This window comes from Schistocerca nitens, chromosome 5, assembly GCF_023898315.1.
Source record: "Schistocerca nitens isolate TAMUIC-IGC-003100 chromosome 5, iqSchNite1.1, whole genome shotgun sequence".
NCBI classification, from domain to species: domain Eukaryota; kingdom Metazoa; phylum Arthropoda; class Insecta; order Orthoptera; family Acrididae; genus Schistocerca; species Schistocerca nitens.
The window spans coordinates 569800450-569817970 of record NC_064618.1 but is presented as its reverse complement, the minus strand read 5'-3'; positions in this window follow the sequence as shown (position 1 = coordinate 569817970).

The window sequence follows — 17521 nt, the reverse complement described above, 5'->3', positions numbered from 1 at the left end:
ATTTTTTTTTAATTCCACTGCTATGATTGTGAATCCTGAATCCTTCCTGGTCATGCTGACAAAGTTTTATAAATTTATTCGTAAACGTATAGACAGCGGAAATTGAAGTGTCCTATGGTGTAGAGCTGCCCCAACACTGCCCGTTTGACGTCCTAGCCCCCATAAGACAACAAGAAATGACTTCCATGGTACTAGAGGGAGCTGTAAAGGGCAAAACTGTAAAGGAAGACAGAGACTGGGATACATTCAGCAAAAGTTGAGGACGCAGGTTGTAAGTGCTACTTTGAAATGAAAAGATTGGCACAGGGCGCTGCAGTCCGGAACCGCGGGACTGCTACGGTCGCAGGTTCGAATCCTGCCTCGGGCATGGGTGTGTGTGATGTCCTTAGGTTAGTTAGGTTTAAGTAGTTCTAAGTTCTAGGGCACTTATGACCTAAGATGTTGAGTCGCATAGTGCTCAGAGCCATTTGAACCATTTGATTGGCACAGGGGAGGAGTTCGAAGCGGGCCGCTTCAAAGCAGTCACAAGACTGATGACTCATAAAAAATAAAAAAAAGTAAAACTAAGAATAAATCCGGAAGTTTACGAATAGTACGGTATATCTAAATTCATATTTATACTCTGTAAGCAATTTTATAGGGCACTTCTATCAGTATTAATACCTGTATGTCCTATTCCAATTGGGTATTGAGTAAGGGGAAAATGTCGCCGTATGCACACTTTCTAATCATTCTTACCTAGTTGTTATGCTTTCTATACTGGAGGCAACAGATGCGCTATACTCTTTCTCAAGCACACTTTCTTGTCAGTATACCCTAAAATTTAATCCAGACTCCATTACACTTTTGCATAATTTACACCAACACGTTCCGGTACTACCAATACATTTCCTCATTAATTAGATGTCAGCATTTATGTCTAATTAATAAGGACTTCAAAGGACGCAGCTGTTCCTTAGTCCCACTAGGGTCTATGCAGAAGCACTGCTCTTTCTCAGGGCCTTCCTGGCAACTCTAAGACTTCGGTTTTCCTTACTCATTATTGAGTTCATATGCTCGTCCGAGCTTAGACGTCCATGTGATATTAGTGCCAAAAATTTACCACTTATCTTGCATTCAAAATATGATGGGCTCTTTCTGTTTTTTAATGTATCTTATCAAACATTTATCTGGATTCTGAGAGATCTGCCGTTCAGTGGCACAAATGGAAAAGGTACATATGCGATCTATATTTCTCATAGAATCATTTAGGGACTTTAGTTTCCTAAGGGTCATCATTAACAAACAATTTCAGAGTCGTGGTGACTGATTTAAATATACAGGGTAAGTCTCTAAATATTGCCACCTAGAATAACCCCGAAAATATGATAGGAGCTGAAAAGTTTGCGGGACACATGTTGCATGGGACTATGGGGACCATACCATGACGTTGGTTTTTCTTATTGCTAGGAGGGGTCGCGATAGAGATAGGAAGGTCAAGTTAGTTTCTTTATTGATGGGATGCTGCAGTTTGGTACTTATTTTCTGACAGCGGTGATAGCGGCCATCGAGATAAATCCAATGATATGTAACAGTAAGGTCTTTGAAGGTCAACAAAGATAAAAAAGGCGGCATGGACGTACTTTTACAGGAGGTGTTCGAAGTGATGACCATTGCTACCAGTGCAGTGCCACAGTCTTTTTATCATGGATTGAGAGGTAATCCTTATCACTGAGGCACTTATCGAAGCACATGCTCTGACAATTCTCACTCGTATATCATGAAAATAATAAATATTCGCCGAATACGTCGTATCCATCTAACGTGCCATTGACATGCAAACACCATTCAACGGTTTAACAACACAACACCAAGAGGAACGTTAAGATTAGTATCGTCGAATAAAGAGAATGTGAATGATGTATTCCTTTAAAGAACAATTCGATACGCTTCTGATTTACGGAGAATGCCAACAAAATTCAGTGAGAGCTAGAGACTTATACGCAGAAAGACATACTCAACGTACTCACCCTATACGTCGTACATTTAAATATATCTATGATAAATTGAGAAGAACTGGATCTTTAACACATCGGAAACGTATCCGCCAAAAGAAAGTTACTAACGAGGAAACGGAAATTGGTACTCTTGCCACTGTGGTTCGAGATTCTTGGGTTAGTTCGCGTCAAAACGCAAGAGAATCTGGCATGAGCCAGAGTAGTGTTGTTTGTGTTCTGCATTGTCATAAATATCATCCTTACCATATCAGTCTCCACTAAGAATTAACTGGTACAGATTGTATGTGTCGCATTGAATTCTGCCGATGGGCTCAACTTCAGATTCAGATGGATGACACTTTTATTAATTTGATTTTATTTACTGGTGATGCTACATTTACGAACCATGGAAATGGTAATTTGCATAACATGCAGACTTGGCGCCTCTGGATTTTTGGGCAACTGAAAATCCATGTTGACTGCGGCAAGCTGCACTCCAGAAAAACGTGGTCGGTGAATGTATCTTGTGGGATTCTGGAGGACAGAATAATAGTCCCCTATTTCATCGAAGGAAATCTTAATGCTAGGAAGTACATCACATTCCTCCAAGAAACATTAGGTCTGTTATTCGAAGAAATACCTTTAGGAACAAGGAAAAGAATGTGGTATCAACACGATGGATATCCGGCACTTTTTTCGCTGATGGCTAGAAATGAGTTGCCGAGAGAGCTCCCAAATCGTTGGATTGGACGCGGAGGAGATGTGTAGTGGCTGGGTCGTTCGCCAGACTTGGCGTCTCTGGACTTTTTCTTGTAAGGATTCGTAAAAGACATTGTTCATAAAGACGTTCGAACTACACTTGAAGATATGCGCGAGAGAATGTGCTTCGATAAGTGCCGAAGTGATAAGGAATACCACTCAATCCATGATACGAAGATTGCAGTACTACATTAATATCAATGGTCATCACTTCGAACACCTTCTGTAAATGGACGTTCATACCATCGTTTTGACCTTCAGAGACCTTACTGTTACACATCACTGGATTCGTCTCGATAGCCGCTATCAGAAAATAAGAACCAAACTATAGCATCCCATTTAAAAAAATAAAGTTGACCTTCATGTCTCTAAAGCGACCCCACCTGGCAATAAAAAACCAAAGTCATACTACGGCCCCCGTTACCCCATGCAAGTTTTGTCCAGAAACTTTTCAGCTCCTATCATATTTTCGAAGTTATTCTTGGTGGCAATAGTTAGTGACTCACCCTGTATTATTTATATATAATCAGAAGTGAGGACGAAAATATAATTGGGTTGATGGACTGGATTTGGATAGTAGGACAAGGAAGAGATAGAGAAATAGTGGGAGAACGTAGATTGGTGAAAAGGAATATAAGAGTAGCCCCATGGTAGTATTCTGTACTCAACGTAATCTTTGCTCATACAAGGTTTGAGAATCGTGAAAGTAGGCTATAATCACAGAAGAATGTAGGTCGATATGAAAATTTTCAGACACTTTTCAATGAAAAAAGATTTTAACTGAAAAATACTTCCAGGAGCAGATGTGAACTCTGATCATAGCTTCTTAGTAACAAGCTGCAGCTTAAAGTGGAAGACGGTAGATAAAAGGAAATAAGTATATGGGATCCGGGACATCTGGAGAAAATAGGAGGTGTTGAAAGCTTCAAAGGAAGCAGCGACTGACTGAAGCTGGTGAAAAAATACAGTACAAGACAAATGGATGATACAGTGAAGGTAGTGGAGAATCACCTAAAGAAAATCACAACTTCCAGTAGAAACACTTGAATAACAAACGATTTGAATCAAATTAAATGAAAAAAAGATGTATAGGTATTTAAAAGTGGGGTTGACTGAAAGCGAAAAATAAACAGCAAAGTAAGTATGGCTAGTTGAGAACCGTACAGGTAAAACTGTAGTACCAAGCATGCCTACGAGAACTGAGGAAAGGAGAGCCCGTTAGACGACTATCAGTAGACAGTGTATAGGAAACTAGAGAAGAAACTGATGGTCACATCGACACCTACTGCACTTGAAAATTACCTGAAAGGCCGAAATTGGTCAGTCGTGCTACATATAATAAACAGATTACTTGTGAAAAATCAGTCTAGGAGGAATACTTCAAAACGCCCTTTAACAAATGTACGGCTGTGGTAACCCACATGAAGAAAATGGTCGGAATGAAGAGGACATGGGAGACGCAATACTAAGAGAAGAATTCGATAGTTCACTAAAAGTTGTAAATTGAAACAAGTCACCTGGAATAGTGCACCTTCCCTCATACCCGTTAAAAACCGTGGGAGACATTATCTGTCTGTTTCATATGACGGTTATGACACAAGAAAAATACGCTCAGACTTCACAAAGAAAGTAATAGTGCCAGTACCAGAGAATGCGTATGCCCAGGGTGTGAGAATTACACAGTCGTCAATTTAAAAGTTATGGCCGGAAATTACTAACACGAATTACCTACAGAAGAATAAAACGGCTGGGTGAAGCCAAACCGAGAAGAGAGATTTTGTGTCAGGCGTGTAAGAACACATGAGGCAATAAATATGCTACGGCTTATTAAAGAATATAGATGAAAGACAAGCCCACATTTCTAGTCATATCATATGGAATATACTGTTTGAAATTTATAAGGGATAAAATACAGAGAGAGAAAAAATATCTCTAATACCACAGACTGCATTTATGAAAGCCGAAGGGCATGAAAGTCAGTCAATAATTTAGGAGTAAATGAGACAGATATATAGTCTATACGACATGTTATTCAGTCGCTGTGTAGACTTTAAGTGTACGAAATGAGATAGAAAAGTAGAAAGGGAATTGAATTTCAGGAAGAATAATTAAAACTTTAAGATTTGCTGATGACATCGAAAATGAGTCAGAGACTGTAAAGGGCTTTCTTGAAAAGACGATATATGACGAACATCGACAACAGTAAACTGTTGATAAAGGAGAGTAATAGAATTAAATCAGATGTTGAGCTTATTAGGATATGAAACACTGAAAGTAGGACGTATGTCTTTCTACTTGGACCGCCGATTGTCGAAGTAAAGAGGGTATAAAAGGCGGACTAGCGACAGGAAAAAATGGTTCAAATGGCTCTGAGCACTATGGAATTTAACTGCGTAGGTCCTCAGTCCCCTAGAACTTAGAACTACTTAAACCTAACTAAAATGGCTCTGAGCACTATGGGACTCAACTGCTGTGGTCATAAGTCCCCTAGAACTTAGAACTAGTTAAACCTAACTAACCTAAGGACATCACACACATCCATGCCCGGGGCAGGATTCGAACCTGCGACCGTAACGGTCGCGCGGTTCCAGACTGAAGCGCCTAGAATCGCTCGGCCACTCCGGCCGGCGACAGGAAGAAAAGTGTTTCTTAAAAAATGAGATATATTAACATGTAATATAAGTATAAAAGTTAGGAAGTCAGCAAAGTGATACTTGCAAGCTCAGTACGGAAACTAAAGAAGAGAGTCTTTTAGATGGTGGTATTATGACGTTACATAAATACCTTGAAGAACAGATGGTAGAGAGAATAACCAGTGAGAGATACTGAATCCAGTTTGGGAGGAAAGATCTCTGTGGAAGAACTTCACTAAACGAATGTCCTGAGCAATTAAGGGAACGCTAATTTGGAAATGAGCGGAAGTGAGTGGAGGAGTGAGAAAAAGAGAGAGAGAGAGAGAGAGAGAGAGAGAGAGAGAGAGAGAGAGAGAGAATGCGAAAGGGGGGGGGGGGGCAGAAGATAGCAGTCGTTCTGCAGAGATAAAAACATTTGTGGAATTCTGACTAGCAGGGAGAGATGTAACAAACGAACCTTAGGAGGAACCACAACGTTAGTAACACATAATAAGACCATCAGCTAACCTCTAACAATTCCAGGTGTCCAAAGGATGCCCCTAATTCAATACAGTGTCGAACGTTTGTCGGAAAAGTAGTAGGATGAATCTTACTTTTTAAAGAAAATTTGCTATTTGCGTAATACTGTGTTTGAAAAAAGTTAACTATCTCTCACAAGAATTATTTTTTATCGTTTTATACTGGGTGTTTGGGGAGGAAACGTCAATTTTGAAACAGCAATAGTATAAGTAATTCTGAACAAAAAATGTTATATGAACATAGGTCCGCAATTGCTTCGTTAGGGGCTATGGGTATTGGAAGGAACTTTAATTCAGCAAAACTGATGTGCACCACGTGAACGTATACGTAATACAACTGGACAGTAACGTTATTTTCTTGCAAACAATTTACAGGTACATGCCATGTTTACGCTATGCAACCTACCACGTATTATGGTCATGTGACGTACGTAGTACGCTCTCCCATCACCCGCTGTTTGCGCAGTTGTGCCGTGTAAGCCGCATTGTGTAGTGTACCGGCGACGGATCTGTTAGCTGTGTAGTGTATGGTGTTAACGGTGTTCGTACAAGAGCTGCTAACAATGCCACACGTCTACAGTAATGAGGAATACGCAGATATGGTGTATGTTTATGGCTTCTGCGACGATAGTGCTACCGCTGCAAGAGAAGAACACCACAGGCGCTTTCCGACTCGATTGCCTGATCGCATAATGTTTACCAAAGAGTTTATCACTTTGCATGCAACAGGCTCTCTACCAAGTAGACATTTTTCGTCAGAACGTGCACGTCAACAAACTTTGCAAGAACAGGAAGAAATTATCGCAAGTGTTGAGCGAAGTCCCAGTACGAGCATACGAAGAATGTCCCAGCGTATGAATGCCCCACAGACACGTGTATGGGAAACATTACATACGGAAAACCTGTATCCATTTCACATACAGCGTGTCCAAAATCTTCACGTTGGCGAAAATGCCCAACGACTTCAATTCTGTCACTGGGTAATTGAGAACAGTCATTCCATACATACTATTCACTGCCGAAGCCCAGTTTTCACGACATGGAATAAACAACACACGCAATAACCGTCGATGGTCACGGGAAAATACACACTTTTCAGTGGATACCATTTTCGTAGTTCGTGTTGCCATAAAAGTTTGGTGCGGCATGATCGGTAAGCTTTTAATAGGTCCATTTATTATCAATCAGCGATTGACGGGAGAGAGGTACCTGCATTTTTTGGAAACTTCATTTGTGGAGCTATTGGAGGACGTCCCTTTAGCCAAGCGAACTGGAATGTACTTTCAATAGGACGGTGCGCCTTCATATGTTACCTTACGTGTGAGGGACCATCTCAACCGCACCTACCCTAATCCCTGGATTGGCCGTTGCGGTGCTATTAACTGGCCTTACACCTTTAGAATTCTGTTTATGGGGTTGGATGAAATCAGAGGTGAAGGTAAATACATGAGATGAATGCTTCGTCAGATCAAGGACGCTTCTAAATTGATTAGGAACGAACCACAGGCAGTTGAACAAGCAACACTACATGTTATCGCTAGAGCGCTTAGGAGAATTGACGTTTATAGTGGGATATTCGAACCTGTTCTGTGAACTGTACAACATCTGCACGATAAGTGTTAAAGCCGTTTGTAAAAGACGTGGTACGTCTTTTTAAACTGAATACATGTAACATGAATGTTGTAATGCATTATGTACTAAATGAAAAGTAAACAAACATTGTGGAAGGATATGTAACATAACTGTACTTCTCTGTAACATTGTTTTCAAGAAAATCACGTTATGGTCCAGTTGTACTGCGTACACATTCACGTTGTGCACATCAGTTTTGCAGAATTAATGTTCCTTTCAGTACCCATACCTCCCTAACGAAGCATTTGCGTACCTATGTTCATATAACATTTTTGTTCAGAAGTAGTTACACTATCACTGTGTAAAATATTGACCTTTCCTCCCCAATCATCCTGTATAAGCCCACCACAAAACTGAATGCCTTCTAGTGGCGCTGCAGGAACATAACCTGGTAAGGAAAGTTTATAATTGGAACTGAGACGACTGGTGAAACCATCCTACTGATAATACTGTCCACATTTGAGGAAAACCGGTGGCATAAGTTAGTTTGACAACGTGCAGTTGTTTAGGCCACATATCTCCAGAAACGTATCACAGTGCAGAGGGGCCAAGTGGACACACCAGTGCACGTAGTCACGATAGCCATTGGAAACCTGTAAAGAGTCCTTTGATGCTAGTAAAACTTTATTAGAGTTCAATCATTTGTTCTAAATATTTAAAAGTCATCGTTCTTAGGCACCAGCCTCAGCTGACGCTCATTCAGTTGCGTGTTGGATTCTACTGACACCTGTCTAGTCAGCATTCTGGCTGCATCCCCAGGAGAGGTTTAGAAACCCCAGTGCTGTGACAGGTACCCACTGTCCAGCATGACGTGGTCTCAGGCTGGCTGCTGGAGTGTCCTTGACGCCATATGGAATTTTATGATGATTGTTGACGACCCGTGCACGACGTTTTGGTGTCAGTAGTCATGTGGTCGGTTGATCTCCTCTCTAACTCTGTTAGGTTTAAGTACTCGGAGGTGCCTGAGTGTGAAACAGGAACATGGACCCCAAGAAGCCGTGGTCCTTGTTTTCACATTGAAGTCCAGTGCTGGCAGCAGCCTGTGATGTGGTGTAGTTGGAAGACAGTGGATTCGTCCGTTAGTAGATGGCAGGTCGCAGGCAGTATGAAGTCCATCACGTAAAGGCCGTCTTCTACAGTACATCCTTGACTAGTTCATAGAATGTGCTGGAGCTTCTAGGAGAGAGGTTCACTACAGTATCGTAATCATGAAATCGAGTGTTATTACTGTGATGTGGTCAATCCCAATGAGTAACTCATGATGGGAGCTGGAGGACTGAGGTGTTTAAAAGGAGCTGGCCAGAGGCCGTGATGCAAGACTCTGTTCATTATATTGCGTTACATTCACTTCACAGGCTGTTAACTGCCATGTAAGGTCCTTGCAGTGTGTTATTGTGAAAGAGATAGAGTTCATTGCAACATGTCTTACAAGATAACTAATACGCTTGTCTCATTTCGTTTGGTTTTCTGTTGCAGTCTCCTTCCTGCTGAAAGTATATCCTCACGCAACAGACGATATCGTAATATGTCGATGGTCTGAACCACTTGTGACGTAATGCTTCCTTCCAGCCTCTTATTTGCCTCTCGCTTGACTTGAATTAGCCTGTGGCAATGTTAATGAGTTTTAATAAAAATTTATAGTTTGTTAACCCTTACTATTCAGTGCCATAACAATACGAAGCAGGATCGCTGTTGTGTTGCGTTCCAGATACAAACCAGCGTACTATTAAGCAGGTGGTCATAATGTTTTGGATCATGTATGTCTACACTGTACTTCTGTTTGACTGTAAACCGCTTCTTTTTCTAAGACATTCATTGCAACTGTAAATGGCTCATAGGACAGATATTTTTTATTTATTTATTATTGCCTGATTCGTTATTATTATTTGTGTATGGACCCAGTTAGACAACATAGCGCTTTTGGGTTCGTTTTCTTGATCTTCAGTACAACTCTTATATATCTAATTCTCCCCACCCCCCAGCCCACGATCCGTGGGCTGTTTTTCTTCCTAGTGGAAACAAAGCTATGGCACACTCTTTTACGCTGACAAGAATTTTGTGTCGAAGTATTACTGAGATATACAATGTGTTTAGTCTCCAACAAATAAGGTACCCTTGTGCACAAGGATTTCAGAGTTGATAGTTCACATATAAACCATCGTATTATTCCTTCTTATGTCTAAAGCATCATCTGTTCACAGCGCTTTAGGCACGGAACGTCATCATAATGAGTACTTTCATAATGACAACATATCATTCATTCGTTTTTTGGTATCAATTTCGGGACGCTTTTTACAACAGCAGCACAGCTTTTACGAGAGAAGCACAGACTGTTTTCTGATGCTAATAACACTGGTTAGTAATGAAACATTTTTCTCAGAGTAAAGCGTTTTTCTGATTTATTTGTGAGTGCTGATTTCAGCAAAAGTGCTTAGAATTTTCAACACAAGCAGTTTTGCCACAAATTTTGAATACCTAAGGGGTATGCAAAATGAACCTATTTAATTGTTTTAATAACACCAGTGTTCTTTTTTTAAGGTTTGCAATTTGACCTGGCACAAAAAGATGTTCAGTTTTCTAATCTATAATACTTTTACCCACATATTTCGGTAATAATGGAATGTTTCACGTATTATTTTTTCAAACAAACTTCATTAACGCGTGATGAATCGAATGGCGCCTGCTTTTGGGAATTTCATTGTTTCAAGAGGCTACATTAATATACGTGAGCGCTTCTGACACATCCTAGGCAGGCTTGTCGTGAAAAAGCAGCAACGTACAGTGTCAGACGTCGACAAAGAGCTAGATTTATCGTACTTTCGCGTAAAGGATGGATATCAGAACAAGTCATAGGCCATACATGGTGTGAGCTTTCTATACAAATAGGACAATCGTGAAAAGACAATCACTGGTCTCAAAAAGGTTGTAGGTAAAGGTGGACTGTTCGATTCCAGGGTGGAAACAAAAAATCTCTGCCTCCACTTCATATAAAACTTGGCATTATGAAACAATTTATTAAAGTCCTGCATAAAGATGTGACACTTTCAAGTCCTTGGCAAGCGTGTTATTGTGGCTATCAGAAGCTAAGACGAAAGAAGAGTTTTTCGTCCGCCCTGACGTTCGGAAACTAATGAAACACGAAATACTCGATTTAAAATAAATGAAATTTAAATATCATCTTCGATATCCCTTGAACAGGTTGTCAACAATTTTCTTGGGAGTTGGGAAGATTTTGTTTGCGAGAGTTAGTAAGAAACATACTGAACAACTTCACAGTATTGGATGCCTCAACGAGCTAGTAACTGCACTTTATTGATTCCCACGTCATTTAATTTCTAGACAATATAGGTGATGTGAGTGAGGAATAGGAAGAAAGATTCCATCAAAACACCAAACAAATGGAATGGGGGGTACCTGGACCGATCCTGAGTCATCATGATAGCTGAGTAGTGCCGTATGCTGCACACGGAGTGTCCTCAGTCAGTGCACAGAAGATTTCGCAAGGGATATTTGAAGAGGAAAAAAGCATTTATGTTTATGTCTTTGTTTTAGGACTGAAGAACATAAAAAGTAATTGTAATGTTATGAGCACTTTATTTTATAGTCCTATCAACAAAGTATTTTTGAGTGTATGTGTGCTGTGGATATTTTCTGGGGCGTCGTTATTACTTTGTGAAAACACGTTATGTGATAAAGAGAAACAATTAACATTTCTGAACTTTGCTTACCAAAAATTCATTAGAACCAACTAAAACGTTTAAGCAAAAGTTCCAATGTATAAAATTCTTGACCTGTGTAGTTTCTGCACAGTCCTCGTTTATCTTCAACAAATATGGATAATTCCCTTTGCCAAGAAACAGCTGGAAATAAATAATGTTGTGAAAAATTAACTTTTGATGGTATTGGAGTGTCTCAGTGTCAACAACAATGAAGGAACTTGTTTAATGCAGTAGGAGCAACGTCGAATGTGAGCTCGATGCTCGAGCGGAGGACACGCTCCAAAGTGTAGATATAACAGTTACGGACCAGCCAGGGAAGATAAATTGCGAGGGTATTGAAAGGTAGTTGGTCAACTGACGAAAGCAAGGAGGTCGATTACCAAAACACTGTGGCCGCATGACGCTCATTTCCAGCCGTACACCCGTGAACTAAACTTTCGTCATCTGCCTCACGTGAAATTGTAGGAATATCAAATTATTTGTGACAAATTCAGAGGAGGTCCAATTTGTACGGATATTAAATGGAATGATGGTATAAGCACAATCGTAGGTAACATAGGCATCAGACATCGGTTCATTGGCAGGATACTACGAAAATGCAAAGGAGACTGTTGACAAAACACTTTGTGTGTCCCGTCTCAGCGAACTGGACGAGTCAGTGGCAACCATACAAAATAGAGCTAACATGCTGAACTGAAGAGATGCATGAATACTCACAGGGTTATTTGACAGTAAAGCGCGACTCCGGCGTGTGACGGATCATCAATTAGTGGGCTCTAACATTTATTGGGGGAATGTTCTTCCGTTCACCCAAGGCCATACTTGATTTGAAGAAGTTTCACAATGTAGATGACACTTCAGGGAGATCCCACAAGAAAAAGGAATTGAATTAAATCCCCTAAAAAAGATCACAATTTATTAATAAATAAGGAGGTGAATTATCATCAGACTCTGACTTCGTTCAGCAAGAAAAAGTTCCCGATCTCTTTCATACTTCCAAAATTACACAAAGTTCGTGGAGTGCATCTACATTCCAAGGAGTAAAACACGAAGCTCGTGCTGAAAACCTTTCCTCAATACTACTTAGGTAAAACTGTTCATCGGAAGCTGCTACCACACAAATCAAACTCTTCGGTCAGTTCAAAATACCGATATTTAACACCAGCTTCGATTATATTTGGCATATAACACATCCAATGCGTACCTTTTCCCTAACCAACCATAAATGATATTTAATATCAACAATATTTCATTAGTAAAACCTGCCGTTGCGTCTACACAATTAACGTTGAAACTTCCTGGCAGATTAAAACTGTGTGCCGGACCGAGACTCGAACTCGGGACCTTTGCCTTTCGCGGGCAAGTGCTCTACCAACTGAGCTACCCAAGCACGACTCACGCCCCGTCCTCACAGCTTTAATTGCGGCAGTACCTCGTCTCCTACCTTCCAAACTTCACAGAAGCTCTTCTGCTCATTCTGGAAACAATTAACGTTATTTTAACACGACAGCAAAAGACAATATTACTGTCAATCAAGTTTTTCATATTGATTTCTTCAACGAAGTTTTCTTCTGGACTCCACGGCGGTCGGCAAATTGTATATCTGCAGTCGGTGATAACGCCTTAGGAGTCCAGTTTCTTAATCCACTGGTCAGCCATGGCACCGGACTTTATACAAAGAACATATTTAACAACAAATTAGCCGCCACGAAATTTCCCGAAATCTGTAGCTCCTCCAGGTCTCAAGAGTAGTTGTAGCCATCGTCGTTATTTTCCTGAGCACTACAGCAGCGTTCCTCCACCTTTCTGTATTCGCGAACCAATTTTCATTCATAATTTTCTTGCCCTTCTTTCCTCGTACGATTGTATTTTGAAGCTAAAGCTACAAACTTACATACCTTACAAAGTACCGAGAATAAGTAAATTTATTACTGTTTCACAATAACGATCTTATACATTGACAAAATGAAAATCGATGGCCCTCTAGTCCTCTGCCCTACACGTAGCGCAAAGATATCCCTGAAGGTCTCTTTAATTTCCGAAAAGTAAGTCTTGATGGACTACATGACAAGTGGCGAAATCAAAAGACGATTTAGTTATAAATCGCTGTTTGAATTTTGAGCTGTGTGGATTTAAGTGTTTTCTGCACCAAAAACAACACTGTTACCTTTGCCAACATCCTGTCTCTGCGAAACCGGATTTTCTGCGTAAGGTGCTTTGAAGACGAAATATAAATCTCAGCTAAATAAAAAAAAAAAAAAAAAAAGAAATCAGAATTCCTCCTTCGAGAAACGCAACTCTGCAAACTAGACAGAAGGGAGTGTCTAATAATTACAATATTTGTTTTGAATACTGAGTTAAAATGTTAATTACTAAATGAATTCTGACGAAATAAATCTCGGGTGAACAGCCTGGTATGAGTGTGCATAGGAAACAATACTTCGGCAATAGACCATGTTGCCATCGTCAGGTGCGCTGATGTACTGACCGGCGGTTGGCCGGCGCCATGTATATATAGGACAATCCCCCTCCCGCTCCTCCCTCAGGCGCTTCCTATGAGCCGGTGCGATCCGCACCCCGCGCGCAGTACAGGTACAGCGTCTGGGCGCTGCGTCCTAGGTCTTCTCGTTCAGGAGGGTCGGCAGGCACCGCTCTCGTTATTCTTCCCTCCTCCCCCCAAGTCGGTACACTCTGGGAAATATCCTTTTTCTTCTTAATCCGTGTGATCGCGGGTTCCCACGCCATGCTAAGGAAGTAACCGCTGTCACGATTTAGTTGTGGCTCCCTTACTCTGATCTCTACGGCTTCTTTGATGACACAGTCCCAGTATTTGGAAGTCTGTGTCAGGACTTTGGTTTGGCCATAATCCATGCTGTGGAGTTCCGACAGGCAATGCTCAGCGATTGCCGACTTACTGGGCTGTTGCAGTCTAGTGTGCCGTTGATGTTCTCGGCATCGGTCCTCAGTGGTACGAATGGTTTGCCCTATGTATACATTACCGCATTGGAAAGGTATCTGAAAACCCCTGATTTCCCTAGACCAAGGTTGTCCTTGACACTACCAAGAAGGCTCTTGGTTTTGCTTGGAGGACGGAAGATGGTATTCATTTGGTGTTTACGTAAAATGCGTCCAATTTTTCCAGATAAGGCCCCACAAAACGGAATAATAGCTAAGGTCGCCTCCTCCTGAGGTTCATCCTGCAGGTGTGCGATGGAGAGCCTTCCGAATTTGCCCTTCCTTGCAACCGTTTCTCCGAAACACGGTCTTCAGGTGGTCCTATTCTTGTTGGAGACTGTCCCTGTCGGAGATGGTGTGAGCTCTGTGTACAAGAGTTTTGAGCATGCCATTCTTTTATGCCGGGTGGTGGCAGCTATCCGATGTAGGTACAAATCGGTGTGATTCTTCTTCCTATACACGCTGTGGTCCAAAGTACCGTCAGCTCGTCTCCTAAACAAAACATCTAGGAAAGGAAGCATCCCATCCGTTTCGATCTCCATGCTGAACTTAATATTCTCGTGTCTGGAGTTGAGATGTGTGAGGGAGTCTGTCAGTTTATCTCTCCCACGTGGCCAGATAACGAAGGTATCAACCACATATCTAAAGAAACAGGTGGGTTTTAGATATGCTGATTCAAGAGCTTCCTCCTCGAAATGTTCCACGTACATATTTACGACAACAGGTGAGAGTGGACTCCCCGTGGCTACTCCTTCTGTCTGCTCGTCGTATTCACCGTCAAATAAGAAGTAAGTTGATGTCAGAACATTTCTGAAAAGGTTGGTGATCTCTTCGTCAAATTTCTGTCTGATGAGTTCCAAGGATTGTTGTAACGGAACTTTAGTGAATAGAGATACCACATCGAAGCTCACCAGCATGGCAGATATCTTAAGCGCAAGGTTGTTGATGCGTCCCAGGAAATCCACGGAGTTACGGATATGGTGTCTACAACTCCCAACGTAAGGGCTAAGCAGTTGTTTGAAGTGCTTGGCGAGAAGGTACGTTGGGGCACCAATATTGCTGACAATGGGACGTAACGGAATCGATTCCTTGTGCACCTTCGGCAGTCCGTAAAGTCTAGGAGAAACAACAGCCTTCGGGAGTAGCTTCTTGGTAATCTCGTCAGGGAAGCCGGAATCCTTGAAAAGCGCCAGAGTCTTCCTCTCGACCCTCTTGGTAGGATCGGTGTCAATCTTGCTGCATGCGCTGTCACCAAGTAGGTCCCGCATCTTCTCAGCATAATTCTGTCGGGGTAGGACCGCTGTTGCGTTGCACTTGTCTGCAGGTAATATCACTATGTCTGGATCTTCTCTTAGCTCCCGTATGGCGGCCCTCTCCCTGTAGGAAATGTTCGGTTTCATCAGCTTTGTTTTGGTTAGAGCTCTGCAGGTTTCGCAACGAACTTCTTCAGCAGCTTCAGGTGGAAGTCGAGCAGCTTTTTGTTCCACTGTGCTTATAATATCAGCAATGGGTACATCTTCACGAGTGGGAGCGAAATTCAATCCTTTCTTAAGAATCGAAATAATGTCATCATCCAGTTCCTCGTTAGTGAGATTGATGATGGTCTTTCCGCTGTCATCAGAAGGTTGTTTCTCCGATATGCGTTCAAACTTGGATGCCTGTCGTTCGGCTGACTTCCTCTGGGTTGAGCCCGCTGTGGCCCATGTGACACCATCATCCCAATCCCACAATCCCACGTCCAGGGGTTGAACCGACTGGCCAGTTGTAGATGTAACTGTAGAAGTTCTTTGTTGGTAGTGTCCAAGCGCCACCGCGTGAAGCGAACTCTCTCTCGTACCAAAGCTAGGCTGACACGTTTCTTGATTCTTCTGGCCGCCGCTGAGTCGATGTGATGCTTGACCTAGCAAAGAAGAATCACATCAAATGAATTCTGCACTACTCATACAGTCCTGTTATATGCTCATTACGTCAGCGTGAAAGTGGATTTTAATTTTTTATTTTGTTAGAATGTATTTTGCTTTTATTTTCTTTCAGTGAATTGAACAATTTTTAAATACATATTTCTTTTTTTTTTTTTTTTACAATAATCTCGTTCCTTCCTCCTTCCAACCCACCACTCTCCCCCCCTTGCCAGCCGTTTTGTGTTACACTCCGCGCTAACGGTTCACATCGCTGCACTAGAGAATGCCAATAAACCAGGAAAGGCGCTATAAGCGAACATTTACGAGCGAATAAGTTGAAAACACTTATTTGGCAGTCTCGAAGATAGATCCGACCTGTCCTAGAAAGCCTACTTACGAAGATTCAGTATTAGGAGACGAAGACAAAATTAGACGTATTCCTGTTCGCACAGTGGCGACCAAGTGGTCATCATCCTCCTAGTGCCCAATAGGCCTATGTGAATATCTACATCTGCATCTACATCTACATGGATACTGTGCAAATCACATTTAAGTGCCTGGCAGAGGGTTCATCGAACCACCTTCACAATTCTCTATTGTCCCAATCTCGTATAGCGCACGGAAAGAACGAACTATATCTTTCCATACGAGCTCTGATTTCCCTTATTTTATCGCGGTGATCGTTCCTCCCTATTAGGTCGGTGTCAACATAATATTTTAGCATTCGAAGGAGAAGTTGGTGATCGGAATTTCGTGAGCAGGTTCCGTCGCAACGAAAACCGCCTTTCTTTTAATGATTTTCAGCCCATATCCTGTATCATTTCTGTGACACTCTCTCCCATATTTCGCGATAATACAAAACATGCTGCCTTTCTTTGAACTTTTTCGATGTACTCCGTCATTCCTATCTGGTAAGGGTCCCACACCGCGCAGCAGTATCCCAAAAGAGGACGGACAAGCGTAGTGTAGGCAGTCTGTTTAGTCCGGTACATTTTCTAAGGGCCCTGCCAATAAAACGCAGCCTTTGGTCTGCCTTCCTCACAACATTTTCTATGTGTTCATTCCAATTTAAGTTGTTCGAGATTGTAATACTTAGGTATTTAGTTGAATTTACGGCTTTTAGATTAGACTGATTTATCGTGTAACCGAAGCTTAACGAGTTCCTTTTAGCACTCACGTGGACGACCTCAAACTTTTCATTATTTAGAGTCTATTGCCACTTTGCTAACCATTCAGATATTTTTTCTAAATCGTTTTGATATTTGTTTTGATTTTCAGATGACTTTATTAGTCGTTAATCGACAGTGTCATCTGTAAGCAACCTCAGACGGCTGCTCAGATTGTCTCCCAAATCGTTTATATAGATAAGGAACAGCAAAGAGCCTATAACACTACCTTGGGGAACGCCTGAAATCGCTTCTGTTTTAC